Raw genomic sequence first — 21,364 nt, forward strand, 5'->3', positions numbered from 1 at the left:
CTCAGACATCACCGATTGAGCGCTCGATGACGTTGCATATCGTGCTCGTTCAGAAGTCTCAGAGTCGCGGTCGTGAGCCCTGCCTCCGGATTTCCGAACCCTCTTCTATGCCTTGCCTCGGTTTGCGAACCAGACTCGGTTTTCTCTATTTCTTTTCCTGAGGGGAGGGAGAGGTCCCGTAGACCATCTCTCAGTGGTCGTGGGCTACATTTTGTGGCTGTAGGCCATTTTTCCCATTTCGGAGCCCGGTTCCCGATTTTCAGAACCGTCAGGCCGTGTGCCTCGGTTCGGGACCGCCTAACCATCTCCATTTGCTCTGATTTTTGGTATACATCTTATTTTCTCTCTTTCGAGGGACACTGAGGTCTGAGAGACCCACTTCGGGGTCGAATGCCATTTTCGGTGCTTAACAGGCAGTTTTCGGGACCCCGAACCGCGTGTTTCGGCCCCCGAGCATTCGTTTTGCATCGATTTTCGTTCATTTTTGGAAGGTACCTCTGTTTTATCACCAGGAAGGTCACTGGAGGGTGGGAGGCCAGCAATTATCTTGGCAACCAGTTATATTCCATTTTCGCCCTCCGGCATCCGTTTTTCTCACTTCCGAGCCAATGTTGAACACCTTGGGGCCACTTTCTTCAACCCCAAACCACATATTTGTGTTGTACACACATGGGAGGATCCTAATATCATATGGCCGGCCAGAAATTCCATTTGACCCTTTTGAACCCCTCTTAAAAATGGCCTATTCTCTCTCATTGTTTTACAATTTCCAAATTCGAACCACAGGGTTGTGATGAGGACACCTGGAAGGACACCTTTTTGTGGTGGCCGGCCAGAAAATGAACTTGACCTTTTTGACCCCTAGCCGGCCGGCTAGGGGGGGTGGCCGGCCGGCCACCTGCAACTCCAAAAGGTGGCCGGCCATGATCCTCACAATTTGCACTTTATAGCTGTATAGCTGTTGTCCCCCAGAAATATCTAAATCCGGGGGACACCTTTTGGGGAAAAGCTTTGGTCCTTTTCCCCAACCCTTTCCCTCCATGCTCCCCCTCTCCTTGGTCCTTATAACCAGCTGCCAACATTTGTTTTAAGGGTTAGAAAAATTGCTTCAAGCATATACATACATATCCCCATCCATCTCTCTCATTTTCCTTGAAAAACTCCTAAGTTCTACCTCATTTCTTCATCACCACCAAGCACCACCACCACCACTCCATTCCAGCAGCAAGGGGAGGAATTCCAGTAGCTTAGAGTCATCAAAGTTGGTCCAAGAAGCAACAAAAGCATTGGTCTTCAAGGGTAAGTCCACTTTCCCTCTTTTCTAGCTCATTTTTGCACCATTTCTTAGCCATATATGCCTACTGTTTTGAGCTCCGGCCCTAACTGAAAGTGGCCTTGTTTTGAGCTCTTCTTCACTTTTGATTAAGGGATAAACACTGTTTGAGGCCCCCATATTGCACTTGCTTCAATATCCTCCTTGAATGCCATTTTCTTGCATGATGTTTTTAGCCTATATGTGATCTGTTTTGGAGCATGATGTAAACTGTAAATAGGCTTATTTTGAGCCCCTCTTCAACATTGAAGAAGGGCTCATCACTGTTTGGGACCTCCATCTGCCACTTCATGTTATATCCCTCTTTGGTCCCCTTTTCTTGCATGCTTTGGCAGCCCATTGTGCTTCTGTTTTTGGCCTTTTTACAGTACTGAAAATAGTCTTATTTTGGCCCATTCTTCATGTTTCATTAAGGGTCTTTGGCCGTTTGTGGAATATTTTGTAGACTTTGTGTTATAGCCTCTTTTGAGCCTCATCTTGCATGACATTTTGAGTGTATTTATGTTTGTTTTTGGGGTTTTTACAGTTCTGTAAATATGCATATTTTTGGTCCCTCTTCAGTGTTGTAGAAGGGAATTTTTCAGTTTGGGCTTTGTATCTACCACTTGCTTCTTTGGCCACCTTTTGGCCCATTTTCTTGCATAAGAGCTTAGCCATATCTATGTTTGTTTTTAGGGTTTTTACAGTTCTGTAAAGTGGCTTATTTTGGGCCCCTCTTCAATGTTGTTGAAGGGCTCCTCTTCATTGCATATGCCATTGCCTCGATTTGCGTGCCCGTGTGCACGCATTTCGAGGCGCTTCATTTTCATCCACCGGCCTCTTATGTGAGTGTGGCTGAGGCTCTCTCATGTTAGTATAAGTCCATGTTGCATTCTATATGCCATTTTAGCCATATTGCATTGCATATGCCATTGCCTCGGTTTGCGTGCCCGTGTGCACGCATTTCGAGGCGCTTCATTTTCATCTGATGGCCTCCTATGTGAGTGTGGCTGAGGCTCTCTCATGTTGGTGTAAGCCCATTATTGCATTGCGTATGCCATTTCATCCATAGCATTGTGCATGCTCGGTTGTGTACTACCTCGTGTAGCCTATGTGCCATTCCATAACATTGTGTATGTTAGGATTGTATCTTAGTTGTATTTCATGCATGTCATGCATATTGCATCGTGTTCGGGATAGGAGTTAGCCCGGGCACGAGAAACGAGGTGCGTTCCGTACTCCGAGTGAAGGAACGTGTCTCAATTCTCCAGTCACCGACACTACGGACTACCCATGATGGAGTTAGGTTTTTGTTGTGTTTATACGTGCATTCATTCCATATTGAGTTGCACATTTCGATTCCTCAGCCATCATGCATCAATATGCGCGATTGGTGGCATGAGGATCGAGGCATGCATACATTTGTGAAAATACATTGCCATGCCCCTTTCTTGCTCTCTGTTGCAGCAAAATGAAGAATCAGTGACCGTTTGGAGCTTGGCACGCATTTCAAGAAAAGGTGTAAACAGAGGCTAATCGGGGCATCCCAGTGGATTTCCGCGCAAGGCAGCCCAGACTTGCATCATTCGTCAGAAGCAAGGCAGTCCCTGGCTTGCACGCCAGTTTTACAGTTTTCTTAGTTAATTTGATTAATTAATTAGGAATTTGTATACTATTTGGACTGCAACGTTCGGACTGTACTATTCTTTTATTCGGGACTGTATATTTATTTTGGACCCTCTGCGCGAGGGCACAATTGTAATAAGTGTGCGTGTGTGTGTTGCATGTCTTCCAACCCCACGTCTTTCTTCCCTTTTATTTACCTGCTTATGATGGTTAGATTAGGGCATATTTCAATTAGCATACAGTATGACAGCATGCTTGCATCATTCATCTGTTTTGCATACACCGGGCTCGGTACATCATACTAACTGCATTGTATTTCAATCTCAAAGTTGAATTCGTGTTAGCTGTAGCATTCCATATGCATGTTTAGAATAGCCGAGCCTGCTATAGTTGCATTTTGCATGTGTTGCATTAGGCATTTGAGTATACTTAGGATCATGCATGATTTCTAATGTAGTTTCTGTTTTTGGCTTGGAGTACTCGGTAAGTTTTGTGCTTTAGCATCCTTGCATGTGTGTGAGTGACTGCCATGAATAGCATGCTTACCATGAGGCTAATTGCTTATGTGATATATCTGCCTGAATGCCTGTGGGTGAAGGTTGGGTTACTTAAATTGGAATAAATCATCAAATGTTTTAAGCCCACTAGATAGTGACAAAACCATCTTTTCTAAGCCCACCCGAGGGTGGCAAATCCACGTCTTAGCCTACCTGCGGGTAGCACCATCAAATAATTTTCAAACAAACAAACATGAAATGTTTTGTTCCAATTTCAGCGACTCAGTCTATGCTTGTATGTTGTGCGCATCACATAGTAACCTAGGCTAATAACCGGAATAAGGACACACAAAGTTTTCAAAAATAGATATCATGGTTAGTAGAGGCCGATCTTTGATCGGGCGAGCGGGGGTGCTCACGAAGTGACCTTCCCCAATCGTACCAAAGTTCCCGAGCCGAGGCAACTTTGGTGATGACGGACACGTGGCCTTTGGCACCGAGTCAGGGTTTCCTAAATTTCCCATTAAAAAACATTTAGGTGGCGACTCTGTATCTGGAAAAGCAGTCCATGTTTGGCACTTCTTTCAAAATCTGTTTTCTCAAAACGATTTGCCGGATTTGGACTATTTGGTTCAGACTTAGAACCGTGACAAATTTAAGAGTCCTGAGCTGTAGTGACCCCAAATGAACGGAACGGGACTCATCCTCCCGGGGCGTTCGGGGACGTCTACAGTTTCTGGCGACTCTGCTGGGGATTTAGAGAACTTGACTTGAACTCGTGATATCTGTTTTTGACTACACTTGTGTGTTTCTTTGCATTGCATTTGCATTGGTGCGCCTAGGACACCGTGTTTGCCATCTGCTATTCCTGAACGGTTTGCCAGAGGCTTGTCTTGTCAAGGCATGACCATAAGGCTGACCGGTTGTGGGCTCTGCCAGTATGGGAACACAAACCCCAGTTTTACCGGGGCACCCTTTTGACCATTCGACCTAGTGCATATTCGGATCCACAGTGATTATTCCAAACTAGGACAGGTTGCTTACCCGATTGTAGGTTGTTTGAAACCGCTGCGTGCGTAGTGAAACCCTAGCTCCTGACAAAATTGGACAGGGAAACCCTACCCCAACATAGGGGTGTTTTGGCCCTCACTTGTCTGCTATGTGCTTTTAGAGTGCATCTCTACAGGAATGCATGTATCAGTTTGCAAGTCTGGGCATCAAGCCTACGGGCATTACTATCAGTATTTGGGAGTCAGCTTTACCTGTGGGTATCAGACTCAGATTTGGGACAGAATTTTGGGGCAGAATTCAGTAGAGAGTACACTCACTCAACTTTGCTCATGTGGGTTATCGTGAAATCAGGCTGAGGTGCAGTCTGTTTTCTCTTTTGCTAGGTAGTCTTGGAACCATAGCTTCAGAAGGCTTCGATATCCCCCGGGTACATTGGACTAGTGCTGATAGACTTTGTTAGGTCAGAAATTCAATTCAAGGGCAACCAGTGTTCTTTCGCTGAGGCAAGGTAAAGAAAAGCCGGTCAGGGCTCATCTGTTCATCTAATCCGTCAGTCGCCAGTCACATCACCTTTGTTCAGACTCAGCAGACCGTGATGGCACAGGGTTCGGAAGAATTTGCGGCAGTGATAGTAGCGCTAAATCAGGGAACTGCCATGTAGGCTGAGACCAGTATTGAAACACAATGCCCATCTGGGGCCTCTGCCTCACATCCAGCTTTGGGACCCCAGCCGAACTTTGACCCAATTTCGCCAATTGAAGATTTGCAGTGTCTGAATCCTCGAGAAGGGTTGGCTCAAGCTCAGGTGCTCAGACCCCTGGTGCAGCCTAATGAGAGAACTCAACCCTTTCATGTTGATGAGTTCAATCTGACTGCAGTGAAAATTGCAAACCTTGAGAAGCAATTCAAAAAGGCACAGGGCCTTAACTCCATTCCTGACATTGAGGATGGGCGCACTGAGGTTGCCATCCAGCTCCCAGACAGATTCAAAATGCCATATATCGACCGTTTCGACGGGTCTGGAGATCCAATGGTACATATCCGACTTTTCTTAGATGTCCTGAAGCCGATGGGTCTGACTAAGCCACAGAAACTCTCTCTGTATGGAAGAACCCTGTCGGGTGTAGCAGCCACTTGGTATGCCAAATTGGAGGATACAGTGAAGCAAAACTGGGAAGAACTGGCTGAGGCTTTTGTCGATCAGTATTCCTACAATACCCAAGTTGAAATGACCATCCAAGAGCTTGAAGCAACTCGCCAGAACCCAACAGAGCCTTTTGTGGAATTCGTTGCAAGGTGGAGAGCAAAGGCAGCACAAATGACAGATCGTCGCCCTTCTGAGAGGGATCAAGTGCAGATGATGGTCCGAAACCTCGAGCATGATATGTTGCAAAAGTTGATAGTCGCTCCACTATTCACTTTCAAAAGTTTGCATGAACTGGGGGTTCAAGTCGAGAATGCGTTCAACAGCGGGATCATTCCCAGGACAAGGGAACTGACAAGGAAGGTGATTTCAGGGAGTACCAACGCTGGTAGTAGCGCTATTCCCAAACCCACCGAAATCAATACAGTCGCCACAGCCGACCCTTTTGCCAAACCAAGCCTACAAACAGCTGGCCCAGCCCGAGCTCAGGGTAGAACTTTCACCTCCCTCTATATGAGCCTGACTAGCGCACTAAAAGCCTTGATGGAAAAAGGGCATCTCAAACCCCTCGATCCTCAACCTCTTCCTGACCCACTCCCAGCCAGACATAACCCCGCCAAGTACTGTGTGTACCATCAGCAGCGCAGTCATGGCACCGACCGTTGCTACCGCCTTCGTCATGAGGTCCAAAATCTCATCGACAACCGGACGATAGCTCCACCTTCAGACCCCAATGACCAAACATCTCCTGCCTACCTCAATCACATCCACATACTGCCATCCACCTTTGACCCCATCATATACATCACCCCGGCCCATCTACCCAAGCCTGAGGTGTTTATCCCAGAAAGCATGGACTTATGCATGATGGGTGCACCTGAACCTCAACCATCTCAAACCCGTGAACCCACTACTTCTGAGTTGATGGGAATGATTAAAGATCTTCAAAAAACCGTGACGGATCTGGCCTCCGGGACATTGGCTCCATCATCGACCACACCACATACCGAGAACTTCATGTCAAAAGACTCCCCGATGTTGGGACGGGCAGCATTTGAGGAAAGCCAATCCCTTGGCGGAGTGGAGGTGAGTGGAAGGAACAAGATAGGGGCGGACATGGATCCCAATGAACATCTTCTGTTGGCTGTTGAGGCTTTGAAAGCCGAGGGACTGAACAAAGAGCAAGTGCTCGTAGTTGTTGCAAAAACTGTGGACGACACTTTCGCTACTCAACTTAGGGGCAGTTTGAATCAAGGGACAAGCCAGGAGAAAGGTCATCATACCAGAGACGATCCTACTAGATCTAATCATCCACTCAGAAGAGATCAGCAAACCCAGTCAGCGCCTGCCAATCCCTTTGCTGGTGCACCCAGTAAAAATCCACAAGCCTTGAAGTACCAACCCCGAGGTCGAAGGGTCTTCCATGCCCTCTATATGCCTTTGTCCAAAGCTCTCCAAATCCTTGTTGAACAAGGCCATCTCAAACCCCTTGAGCCTCGGCCTCTCCCGAACCCTCTTCCGGCTACACATGATACTACCCAGTACTGCGCGTACCATCAACAAACTGGCCATACTACCAACGCCTACTTCCGTCTTCGCCATGAAGTACAGGATCTATTTGACAATGGGGTCATCCCCGCACCAAGTCCTGCAAAGTCTATCGGCACTTGATCAGTGAACTTGTAGGGGATAATGTGATGTGATCGAGGGATGAACCACCTGCGGGCGGCGTTCAGTTTATTTCAGATATGGTGTATGGCACGCACTGTTTTGAGCATTTGTGAATGCTGGTTTTTGTACTATCTGACTTCGGTATTAGGTCAATCTTGTTGTTTTGTATAGAGTTAGTCTTTTCTTACTGAGTCAGTAGGGTCTGTCTTGTTGTATCGAGTCAGTCCTGTTGTACAGAAGTCGGATGATTCCGGGGGTGTTACCTCGGATATCATTATTTTGTTTTGCGTCTGTCTTTTCGCTTCCTTGTGAGTTTGTTTCTACCTGGGAGCCAGTTGTACCAACAGATTTGAATGAAACAGCAGTGGTTTTTCATGCTTTGTGCTTGCTTCTGCTTTGTGCCAGTTGTGCTAGAAAGTTTGAATGAAACAGCAGTACTTTTCGCCTACTCTTCTGCACCCCAAAATCATTCCATTGACCTAAGTTTTTCAAAGTTTTTGAACACTGCGGTGAAAACGAAGAGGAAGGGATTCCTCGGGTTTTGCAAAATTTTGATCAATTGAGAGAAAGAGAGGCATGCTAAGCCCTTAATGATTGAGATCATGCTTGTTAGCGTAAGTACTGGGAAGGATCCTGGCTTGATCCAGATTGGTTCTACACTATCTTCAGCGCGAGCAATTTGTCGCTTTCTTAAAAATTTTCAAAAACAAAATGTTTTGCGCGGTCCTGCGAAGACTTGTGTGGAATCGCTCTTGAGATTGTGCAGCTTAGGATCGCTCTTAGCCTCGAGACTTAAGTCCTTGCTTTCAAACCTTGGGCCCATTCAGAACATTCAACGGTCAACTACAATGTGAGGCCTGTGTGGCCAGATTCAAAGCAGCCCTCGAACAAGAGGCAAGGAAGGCGGGTCAAGAAGATCAGGTCTCATCAGAAGAAGCTTATGAAGCTAGAACAGTAGCAATTCTCCTGGATTCAGATGACTTCGAGATCTCAAAACCATTTGACATGGACAAAGCTACACTTTTACCCTTTGAGAGGTTCGCTGGGCCGAAAACCCGGAAGGGCGGCCCAGGCAAAAGTTAGAGCAAGAAAAGAAGAAAAAGAACAAAAAAGAGAAAAGAACAAAAGAACAAAATTAAGAAAAATGCAAAGAAAAGAACAAAAAAAGAAAATCAAAAATCAAAAGAAATGAAAAGAAAAGAAATGAAAAAAAATTGAAAAGAAAAGAAAAACATAGCTCGCAAGGTTGAAAAACCGCAAAGGGCGGCCTTGGCAAAAGTTAGAGCGCAAAAAGGAGAGGTTAATACCCGAGTGTACCTTAACCCCGAACTACGTGAGGCTTGATTCCCATCTTCGGGATACGTAGGCAACTTCATTCTGAAGTCCAGCCATAAACACTTCCAAATCGACTGTGTCCATGCGATGGTTCTGATCATCTTTGTCTTCTCTGTATCTGAGAGCCTGGTTGCGTTCGTCACTCTGAGGACAGACTACAATGCGCTGCGGGGCCATTCAGACAAGGGGCAACTTTCCGTTGCCATCCAACGCGCCGTGATGCCGTTCAAACAAGGGGCAACTTTCCGTTGCCATTCAATGCGCCGTGGTGCCGTTCAAACAAGGGGCAACTTTCCATTGCCATGCAGCTCTCTTCGAGCAAGGGGGCAATTTTCGTCCAGATCCGAGGTTGTACGTCTCAAGAGTAAGTTCCGCGCTTGTTAAGCATCGGCCGTTTGCGAAAATAGTCTTTGAGAATTTTTACTGAGGTTGACTAATTTTCTCGAAAATTGTTTGATCTTTTCCAAAAATTGGACCATTTCTTGGACCAAAAAAAAGGAAAATTTTCAGTGCTCATAGCCTGACTTGCATGATTTTCAAATCAAAAATTGAACAAGCATGTTAATCTAACTTTCATGTTGGTCAAAATTGTTTTAAAACCAAAATAAAAAATGGTCAAAATGATGAACTAGGGGCATAGTTGAGTCAGGTGTTCTGTCTTTTCCCCATTGCCACAATACTTGCCAAGAAGGGCACTCTACCTGCCAGAAAAGGGCACAACTGAAGTTAACAGCAAAAGGGCTGAAAGCTCTCTCCCCCTCCGAGCAGCGAGGTATCAAGCCAAGTGCGAAGCATGAACTGGAATGGATCAAGATATTCCACTCCCTCATCTGGACAAATCTGATCACGTCCAAACTCCCCAGCAAAGCATCGTCAACCGATGTCAGTTGCAGATTTGCTACACACCCAGTTGTAGCACAGCCCCTCTGTGGGAGAAACTCACTAGCTGCGTGCAGAAGAAGAAGAATCTAGCGGAATGCTAGGGGCAAGAGCCCACAACTTTCTGTTCATCCATCAACCACCCAGGGGAGGGATAAAAAATGAGAGATTGAAGAATAGAGAGATGTGCGCTGAGAGAAAAAGTGAGGAAAGGGCTTTTTTTTTTTTTTATAAAAACAGAGCCTGAGGGCCGAGTGATGTGAGAATCACAAATAAGAAAAGGGTGGGAAATAATACCTGGAGAAACTGGCTCCTCGTGTACCAAGGGGTCTCTCGTCTTTGTAACACGTCTGAGTGTTGTGTCTTTTGTCTTGTCTCGATTCTTGCTTTGAGTCAGTTCGAGTGTGTCTCGATGTGTTTAGGTTGTTTACATTTTGTTTTCCATTATTGAGTCTTTTTTCGCTGTGTTCAGTTGTATGCTCAATACTCGGTCGAGAACTCATTTCTCAATTTCAAAAAAATCATCTTGTGCTCAGAGTGCTGTGCCATTCTCCACATTTGTGCAAAACAGGATTTGTTCTTTCATAAAACTACAGGGTCCACCCCCGATAAGTGTGAACGATAAAATAAGGACCTATCTGAAGCTATATAAGTTCCGGACTGCAAAGCAAAAGAAAATAGGGAAAATTTTGAGCATCTGAGTGTGTTTCACCTTCGGAAAATTCTGAGATTGCATTCCATATGTACCTCTTCAGGCCTTGTCAGTGCTCTGAAGAATGAGTGTGCCTCTACTCCAAGCTTAAGCATGCTTCAAGTCAGAATGGCAATTAAAGCAGCAGCAGCAGATGTTATCTCTCGCCAATATGAACAGGGTGTGCCCTTTTTGAGCTGAGTGTGTTGCAAAGTCCTCTAACAGGTAAATCAGAGGCACCAGAGTACATATTTGATGCTGCTCTACTACATAGAATGTGAACTTTCATATACACTGTTGTTGCATACATGCCGCGCATCGTTATGATTCATGCATAGAATATGCTTGCTTTCGATTCCGCATAGAATATGTTTTGCTTGTTTCATGCATAGAATATGCTTGCTTTCAATATTGCGTAGAATGTGCTTTCATACTTGCACAGAAAATGCCTGTATCTTTTGCATGGAAAATGCCTCCATACTTGCATAGAAGATGCATTTAATCGAACTGTCTTGTGCATTTCAAATCACTCGCGCTGTTTAGCGTATCGTATTGTTTTATGCATTTCAAATCACTCACGCTGTTTAGCGTATCGTATCGTACTGTTTAGTGCATTTCAAATCACTCGCGCTGTTTAGCGTATCGCACTGTTTAGTGCATTTCAAATCAATCGCGTTGTTTAGCGTATCGCACTGTCTTGTGCATTTCAAAATCACTCGCGCTATTTAGCGTATCGCACTATTTAGTGCATTTCAATCGCGCTGTTTAGCGTATCGCGCTGTTTAGTGCATTTCAAATCAATCACGCTGTTTAGCGTATCGCACTGCTTAGTGCATTTCAAATCAATCGCGCTGTTTAGCGTATTGCACTGTCTTGTGCGTTTCAAAATCACTCGCGCTATTTTGCGCATCGCACTGTTTTGTGCAGTTTATCATTCGTACTATTTTGCGCATCGCACTGTTTTGTGTAGTTTACATTTCGCGCTATTTTACGCACCTCAATCGCACTTTCTTGTGCATTTCGAATCACTCGCACTGTCTTGTGCATTTCAAATCACTCGCGCTTTCTTGCGCATTGCACTGTTTTGTGCACCTTACTTGCATTTTGCACGCATTCCATCGCGCTATCTTGCGCATCTCACCTGTACTTGTTAGTGCATTGTATCGCGTTATCTTGCGCACCTTATTTGTATCGCACTGTTTTGTGCATTCACCTTGCTCGTACTGTTTTGTACACCTTTAGCATCGCACTATTTTGTGCATCTGTTTAGCACTGTTTTGTGCATTCACTCTGCATCGCACTGTCTTGTGCACTCCCTGGTCTAGGAGACCTTAAATCCTCCGGTCTACGGAGACCTTAAATCCTGCATCTTTATTCACACTGTCTTGTGCACTCCCCGGTCTAGGAGACCTTAAATCCTCTAAAGGTGCAATTCCTTTGGTGTTTGTCGTGCCCGAACGACTTCTGGTGGTCTGGTATAGCCACCTGCCTGTGTTTGCGGTGAGTTCCTAGGAGACCAACTGAGACGGTGGAAACTAGAGTTCGAATGGCTTATGTCTAGAACGCAAAGGTTCGGGATTTCCAAGATTAAAGTCTGGTTTAAATACCCAGGGGTATATCCTCGGCTTGAAATCTGTATAGCAGCCCCATAGATTGAGATAGCATCTGTATGCACCTCAATTCTGGATACTGATCCAACCTAGTCTGTCACCCTGTTGGAGAATAGGGAAAGCTGCGACCATAGTCAGGGAGAAAAGTAGTACCTGTGGTTCAACCAAGGAGAAGCGAAAGATCCCCAGCAGCATGAGGTAAGTCATTGCCAATTGCCCCTGTAAGGTACCTTTACCTCTTAGCTATTACATTGCATTTTAGCCACTACATTACAGTGCATTGCATGAATCCTCAATTTTCAAACCGGCTTCGCGTAGCGTATAAGTCCAACTTTCAAAACCGGCTTCGCGTAGCGTATAAGTCCAATCTTCAAAATCTTCTTGCATATCATTTTGCATTTTGCCCCCTCTGCCTACGGGCACATCTCTGTTTATCTTGTACGTTTGTCTAAGTCTTCGGCCTTGTCAAAAATGGGTTGTCTCTGGGCTTTGACATTCACTCCCGTCACTTGTGACTTCCAAGTTCTGTCAAAGAGGGGCAACTGTAGACACCCCGTTTTTGACCGACCTTAAGACTCAGACATCACCGATTGAGCGCTCGGTGATGTTGCATATCGTGCTCGTTCAGAAGTCTCAGAGTCGCGGCCGTGAGCCCTGCCTCCGGATTTTTGAACCCTCTTCTGTGCCTTGCCTCGGTTTGCGAACCAGACTCGGTTTTCTCTGTTTCTTTTCCGGAGGGGAGGGAGAGGTCCCGTAGACCATCTCTCAGTGGTCGAGGGCTACATTTTGTGGCTGTAGGCCATTTTTCCCATTTCGGAGCCCGGTTCCCGGTTTTCGGAACCGTCAGGCCGTGTGCCTCGGTTCGGGACCGCTTAACCATCTCCATTTGCTCTGATTTTTGGCATACATCTTATTTTCTCTCTTTCGAGGGACACTAAGGTCTGAGAGACCCACTTCGGGGTCGAATGCCATTTTCGATGCTTAACAGGCAGTTTTCGGGACCCCGAACCGCGTGTTTCGGCCCCCGAGCATTCGTTTTGCATCGATTTTCGTTCATTTTTGGCAGGTACCTCTGTTTTATCACTAGGAAGGTCACTGGAGGATGGGAGGCCAGCAATTATCTTGGCAACCAGTTATATTCCATTTTCGCCCTCCGGCACACTTTTTCTCACTTCCGAGCCAATGTTGAACACCTTGGGGCCACTTTCTTCAACCCCAAACAACATATTTGTGTTGTACACACATGGGAGGATCCTAATATCATATGGCCGGCCAGAAATTCCATTTGACCCTTTTGAACCCCTCTTAAAAATGGCATATTCTCTCTCCTGTTTTACAATTTCGAAATTCGAACCACAGGGTTGTGATGAGGACACCTGGGAGGACACCTTTTCGTGGTGGCCGGCCAGAAAATGAACTTGACCTTTTTGACGCCTAGCCGGCCGGCTAGGGGTGGTGGCTGGCCGGCCAACTGCAACTCCAAAAGGTGGCCGGCCATGATCCTCACATTTTGCACTTTACAGCTGTATAGCTGTTGTCCCCCAGAAATATCTAAATCCGGGGGACACCATTTGGGGAAAAGCTTTGGTCCTTTTCCCCCACCCTTTCCCTCCATGCTCCCCCTCTCCTTGGTCCTTATAACCAGCTGCCAACATTTGTTTTAAGGGTTCGAAAAATTGCTTCAAGCATATACATACATATCCCCATCCATCTCTATCATTTTCCTTGAAAAACTCCTAAGTTCTACCCCATTTCTTCATCACCACCAAGCACCACCACCACCACTCCATTCCAGAAGCAAGGGGAGGAATTCCAGCAGCTTAGAGTCATCAAAGTTGATCCAAGAAGCAACAAAAGCATTGGTCTTCAAGGGTAAGTCCACTTTCCCTCTTTTCTAGCTCATTTTTGCACCATTTCTTAGCCATATATGCCTACTGTTTTGAGCTCCGGCCCTAACTGAAAGTGGCCTTCTTTTGAGCTCTTCTTCACTTTTGCTTAAGGGCTCAACACTGTTTGAGGCCCCCATATTGCACTTGCTTCAATATCCTCCTTGAATGTCATTTTCTTGCATGATGTTTTTAGCCTATATGTGATCTGTTTTGGAGCATGATGTAAACTGTAAATAGGCTTATTTTGAGCCCCTCTTCAACATTGAAGAAGGGCTCATCACTGTTTGGGACCTCCATCTGCCACTTCATGTTATATCCCTCTTTGGTCCCCTTTTCTTGCATGCTTTGGCAGCCCATTTTGCTTCTGTTTTTGGCCTTTTTATAGTACTTAAAATAGTCTTATTTTGGCCCATTCTTCATGTTTCATTAAGGGTCTTTGGCCATTTGTGGAATATTTTGTAGACTTTGTGTTATAGCCTCTTTTGAGCCTCATCTTGCATGACATTTTGAGTGTATTTATGTTTGTTTTTGGGGTTTTTACAGTTCTGTAAATATGTATATTTTTGGTCCCTCTTCAGTGTTGTAGAAGGGAATTTTTCAGTTTGGGCTTTGTATCTACCACTTGCTTCTTTGGCCACCTTTTGGCCCATTTTCTTGCGTAAGAGCTTAGCCATATCTATGTTTGTTTTTAGGGTTTTTATAGTTCTGTAAAGTGGCTTATTTTGGGCCCCTCTTCAATGTTGTTGAAGGGCCCTAACCTGTTTGGGGTCAGCAGCTGTGAGTTGCTTCATAACCTCATATTTAGGGCCATTTTTGCATGCTTTTTTTTGCCCTATTTGTGTTTTCTTTTTGGCCATGCTTTGAACTGGAAAAATGCTTATTTTTGGGCTGCCTTGATACTGTCTATTCATTGCATGTCCATATTGTGCATGTTTGGTATAGCTATAGGCCATTTCGGGTGCCAAAATTCATGTTTCGGGAGAGATTCCATGCATCGGGTGTACTTTCGCCTCATTTCGGGGTTGTTTTCCCCCACATTTCAGTGCTGAAATTCCATTAGCATGTTCGCATATCATTTTCCATGCCATTGCATTGCATATGCCACTGCCTCGGTTTGCATGCCCGTGTGCACGCATTTCGAGGCGCTTCATTTTCATCCACCGGCCTCTTATGTGAGTGTGGCTGAGGCTCTCTCATGTTAGTATAAGTCCATGTTGCATTCTATATGCCATTTTAGCCATATTGCATTGCATATGCCATTGCCTCGGTTTGCGTGCCCGTGTGCACACATTTCGAGGTGCTTCATTTTCATCTGATGGCCTCCTATGTGAGTGTGGCTGAGGCTCTCTCATGTTGGTGTAAGCCCAATATTGCATTGCGTATGCCATTTCATCCATAGCATTGTGCATGCTCGGTTGTGTACTACCTCGTGTAGCCTGTGTGCCATTCCATGACATTGTGTATGTTAGGATTGTATCTTAGTTGTATTTCATGCATGTCATGCATATTGCATCGTGTTCGGGATAGGTGTTAGCCCGGGCACGAGAAACGAGGTGCGTTCCGTACTCCGAGTGACGGAACGTGTCTCAATTCCCCAGTCACCGACACTCCGGACTACCCATGATGGAGTTAGGTTTTTGTTGTGTTTATATGTGCATTCATTCCATATTGAGTTGCACATTTCGATTCCTCGGCCATCATGCATCAATATGCGCGATTGGTGGCACGAGGATCGAGGCATGCATACATTTGTGAAAATACATTGCCATGCCCCTTTCTTGCTCTCTGTTGCAGCAAAATGAAGAATCAGTGACCTTTTGGAGCTTGGCACGCATTTCAAGAAAAGGTGTAAACAAAGGCTAATCGGGGCATCCCAGTGGATTTCCGCGCAAGGCAGCCCAGACATGCATCATTCGTCAGAAGCAAGGCAGTCCCTGGCTTGCACGCCAGTTTTACAGTTTTCTTAGTTAATTTGATTAATTAATTAGGAATTTGTATACTATTAGGACTATAACGTTCGGACTGTACTATTCTTTTATTCAGGACTGTATATTTATTTTGGACCCTCTGCGCGAGGGCACAATTGTAATAAGTGTGCATGTGTGTGTTGTATGTCTTCCAACCCTACGTCTTTCTTCCCTTTTATTTACCTGCTTATGATGGTTAGATTAGGGCATATTTCAATTAGCATACAGTATGACAGCATGCTTGCATCATTCATCTGTTTTGCATACACCGGGCTCGGTACATCACACTAATTGCATTGTATTTCAATCTCAAAGTTGAATACGTGTTAGTTGTAGCATTCCATATGCGATGTTTAGAATAACCGAGCCTGCTATAGTTGCATTTTGCATGTGTTGCATTAGGCATTTCAGTATACTTAGGATCATGCATGATTTCTAATGTAGTTTCTGTTTTTGGCTTGGGGTACTCAGTAAGTTTTGTGCTTTAGCATCCTTGCATGCGTGTGAGTGACTGCCATGAATAGCATGCTTACCACGAGGCTAATTGCTTATGTGATATATCTGCCTGAATGCCTGTGGGTGAAGGTTGGGTTACTTAAATTGGAATAAATCATCAAATGTTTTAAGCCCACTAGGTAGTGGCAAAACCATCTTTTCTAAGCCCACCCGAGGGTGGCAAATCCACGTCTTAGCCTACCTGCGAGTAGCACCATCAAATCATTTTCAAACAAACAAACATGAAATGTTTTGTTCCAATTTCAGCGACTCAGTCTATGCTTGTATGTTGTGCGCATCACATAGTAACCTAGGCTAATAACCGGAATAAGGACACACAAAGTTTTCAAAAATAAATATCAAGGTTAGTAGAGGCCGATCTTTGATCGGGCGAGCGGGGGTGCTCACGAAGTGACCTTCCCCAATCGTACCCAAGTTCCCGAGCCGAGGCAACTTTGGTGATGACGGACACGTGGCCTTTGGCACCGAGTCAGGGTTTCCTAAATTTCCCATTAAAATACATTTAGGTGGCGACTCTGTATCTGGCAAAGCAGTCCATGTTTGGCACTTTTTTCAAAATCTGTTTTCTCAAAACGATTTGCCGGATTTGGACTCTTTGGTTCAGACTTAGAACCGTGACAAATTTGAGAGTCCTGAGCTGTAGTGACCCCAAATGAACGGAACGGGACTCATCCTCCCGGGGCGTTCGGGGACGTCTACACATGGCATGGCAACAAACGTATGCAAGCATACGAGCAAACATGGGGCCATGCAAATGGATGCAAAGATGGACTTATACATGATTTAGGCACCTCTAAATAGGCCTAAAACAATGGCCAAAATGCTATAATATGGAGGACCAAATACATACACACATGCACATAATTGAGAGCCAACACTTAAGCACAAATTGGACAACTCTCAAACACATTTGAAAGTGGCATAATATGGACTAATAGCATGCAACATAAGCTCTGAAAATGCATGTTAGGATGGTGCCAAACTAAGCAGCAAATCAAGCCAAACATGCAACAAATAGCCCAAGTGTTCAAAGCAAACCAATGGAGCATTGAACTACACTTAGCAAGATGAAACATGGCATGAAAGGAAGGACCAAAATCAGAGGCTTAGCAGGTTAAAACAAAGCTAAGAACACAATGACATGACATCCTAAGGGCCTAAACATGGTGGCATGCATGAAGGCACGAACATGGAGCATGAGATGACAACCTTACAGGGCATTAAAGGGACATCAAATGCAAGCTTACAAGCATACTATAAGGTCTGAAATGACATGGTGGATGGTCCCAAAACACCAAATCAATGCAAAAATGTCATGCTATACATGCACACACTTAAGGCCAACAAGCCAAAATACAAAGGGGCTATATGATGCATGCCAAATCCGACCCAAACAACCATGGACAGACCTAAAACATGGCAAAATATGCACAAAAGCTTCACAAGACTAAGCCTAAAACATGCTCCAACAAGGGCGAACAACCTAAGGCACATTGAGGCAATAACATGGCATTACATGGTAGGTATGCTAAGCATGTATGGTGTACCAAAACCAAGTAAAAACAGAGATATAATACAACATATTAAGCATGAAAAGCAGCCAATACATGGTCAATACACACTTTAACATGATGCTCCCTCAAGAGGCCAAAAATGGTCCATTTCAAGGACAACAAGGAGAGGGGGTGGCCCTCTCCTTTTAGAGACTTCAAGGCCCCATCTCCACCACTGAAATCCCTCAAGATTTCAGTGGTGAAGAGGCCCAAACACCAAAGTCTCAAAACTAGTACAAAATAGCACAAAATGAGGCCTTTCAAGGCCTAAGATGGGTCAAACACCCCCAAACCAAAAAACACTCTTAATAAACAATCAAGAGGGCTAAAAAACAGAACTTTTTTGTATTATACACTAAGCACAAAAACGAATTTAAGGCAGGTAAAAATACAATGCAAAAATGGGGTAAAAAGGGGTAAAATTCTTACCCTTGAAGACTTCTTCAACAATGGTGCTCCAATGGCCCTCTTTAGCTTGAATCCAACTCCAAAACTTCAAAACCAGTCCCTTAGAACCTCAAGAGCCAAAGGAAGGTGAAACACTATGTGTTTGTGTGCAATAGTAAGACACAAGTGCACTAAAACACACACAAGAGGGAAAAAGAGAGGGATAATGTGTATCAAACCCTAACCCTAGAACTCAAACCCTAACAATGGCTGTCTAAGCTCTCCAAAATATCTCAAGTGTCTCACAAGTGTCTAACCCTTGCAACAAGAGACCAAGCTTCTCTTTATAGAAGCTTATTGTCTTGTAAAGCTTACAAGACAAGCTTCCAAGAGAGAGATCCCTCCATACACGTGTATGGAGGGGAGCAAAAAGCAAGACAGCCGTCTTAAAATATCTGCAAAAGCAGATGCACAATAATCGGCCGGCCAAAAATGCCATTTTGGCAAAAAATAGTGCCGACCGGCAGAAGATAGTGCTGATCGGCAACAAATAGTGCCGGCCGGCAATATACATTGCCGGTGGAAGCAAAAACCAGCCGGTGGCCTCTAGCCACTGCCGGTGGTGAGTGAGGATGCCTCACAAGGCATTCCCTGCCCCTCCAAGGCAAAACACAAGTGTTTGGTGCAAAACCAGACACTAAACAGTCGAGTTCGGAGATCCTGAGGCAAGGCGCACGAGCCGAGACCTCCGGGAACTCCAAACGAACACAAACATGGATGATCACCGAGTGTTCAAACGGTGACATCCAAGTCTTGAGGACGGTCAAAAATGGGGTGTCTACAAAACCTGAAATCAAAGTGTTCCAATTTTTGCAAATTAGTCTATACTTATGTGCAATACATAGTAAAGTTAGTCTAATAACCGAAACAAGAGCATATAATGTAGATAATAATCACATCATGATTTGTAGGGTCCAATCTTTGATCGGGCGAGTGGGGTGCTTAATTCATGACCTTCACCTCTCGTACCTAAGTTCCTGAGCCTAGACAACTTTCGCGATGACAGATAAGTGGCCTTTGACACAAAGTCTCAGGTTTCCTAAATTTGCCAAAAATATTTAGGTTGTAACTCTTTAATCTAGCAAAGCAATCCGTTTTTGGCATAGTTGATTCAAAATCAATTTTCCAAAAGATTTGTCAGATTTAGACTCTTTTGTGTTTATCTATTTCACATTGCACTTGTGGAATCAGATTTAGAACCACGGGAGTCCGAACTGTGGGGCTGATTGTATCCGAAAGGAGCATGAAAAGTTGGGCTACACACACCACACTAGTAAAACCTCATCACTTATTGCCTACCATCTCACCCTTAACTCTAAATGGGTTATCTCCGCACTAAATCCCTTTTTCTACGAATGCACTTACAACCTTAACCGAATTCACAACAACGAAAATCACATACTTATTCTCATGCACCGAGTCCACTGGCAAAGGCCTACTACACTACAACACCATCTGTATGCACCCCATTTTTTGCCGCCCTTAAGACTTGAGGGCCTTAGGTTGATCACTCGATGATAAAAAGTTATGATGTACAAATGTTTGATTTCTTCAGCAAGAAGAACTTCTAAATCCCAACCTTACGCCCCATTTGGACCAAAACCATTTTAGACCAAAACTATTTTAGACCTTAAAACCCTTTGTTCGAAAATATTTTTCCAAATGCTTCTACGATGTTCCAAGGCTTGCATTTTGTTTAAAATATTGCACTTTTTGGTAAGCCGAGCAAGGACAAAGTGGAAATAAGTGGCTGGGAGGTGAAATCTATGAAGAAATCTTTAAAAACATCTTATTTATAGGTTTGGAGTTTAAGGAATAGGAGGGGATGGAAGAAAACTAGTTGGGGAAGAGGTTGGGCATCAATCCGTTAAGATAAAAATGAGTAGCCTTCACTAAAATAGGCATATCTCTTTGTACCCTTAGACTTTAGATGTGACGCTACCACCATTGGAACGTAGACTTCTGGAGCTTCAATTTAGACTTAAGAATCACCTAAAACCGAGTTTGGATGAGGGAGATATGCCCCTTTGAAGTTGGGCATGAGAGCAGTTTTTGGTGGTCGACCGTCCACTAAAGTAGACGGCCAACCACTAGTAGTGTACAGTCGGCCAGTTGTGAAAATTAGGCCATTTTGAGTGGATTGGCCAAACAAGTGTCCCCACTAGTGTACGACCAGCCAGAAGAAGTGGAGGGCCTGCCAGAAGAGGTGAATGGCCGGCCACTTGTGTCAAAACAGATATTTTGGTGCCAGCTGTCTCCGCAGGTGCATGCACTGCACCAGCTGTCTCTATATTGTTATTTCTGACTTGAGAGAGTGTTTTTCTATATATAAATGACCACCCCTCTTGAAATTAGGTTAGAAAAATTTACGAAAGCTCCAAAACTTGCATAGCACTCTCTCTCTCTATCTTGCAACCTGCACACTCTCTCTCTCTACACTTCCTAAACCAAAAATTAGGCTCTTCTTGCTTAGGTTCTTGAGCTCAAATCTCAGCCCTTAAGAGTGAGAACTTGTTGGTTTGTGAACAAAAGTGTAACTCCTTTGCACTACTAGCTCCTTTGCACTACTTCTTTCCTCTCTTTGCTTGCTGTTTTGGAACTGTTTTTACACTGTTTTTATGGGTTGAAACTTGCAGTTTAAACTATCAAAGGTGGAGGGGTTAACCACCCTTATTTGAACCTTGTTTCCTAAGCTTTTACCTTTGTGTTTCCCGTCTCTTCCTCAAATTTTTTTCAAAATTTTACCACTGATTTTCAGAGGTTTTCAGAGGCTAAAAATGTTATTTTTAGGTCCCAAAAATGAAGGGGTTAGCCACCCCTCATGCTTGTTTACTAGCTCAATTTCTCCATTATTTTAGCTTACTCTTTTGGCTTTTTTTATATCAATTCCAGCATTGTTTGAGCTTATTTTAGGACTATTTTTAGGTGTTTATTTCATTTAAGTTTTGTATAGTATACTTATAATGTAATGGTCCTCATAGGTTTGGTGGTTTAGGTTTTAGACACCAACTTATTTTAGTGGATATCATTTATTTTTATGCCTTTCATACTTGTGTTCACATGTAATCACCTCTGCAACCTCCCTTCTTTCTTGGCTTTTTATTGCTTTGAGAGTTGTTTCAAATAAGTATTGATTAAGCTAGAGATAGAGATCCTTGTGCTTAATGGTTTAATCCCTTTAAGGGTTCATTACCAATGGCATGACATCTCTCTCAT

This window comes from Camellia sinensis, chromosome 10, assembly GCF_055761805.1.
Source record: "Camellia sinensis isolate YWXY chromosome 10, ASM5576180v1, whole genome shotgun sequence".
Classification (NCBI taxonomy): Eukaryota; Viridiplantae; Streptophyta; class Magnoliopsida; order Ericales; family Theaceae; genus Camellia; species Camellia sinensis.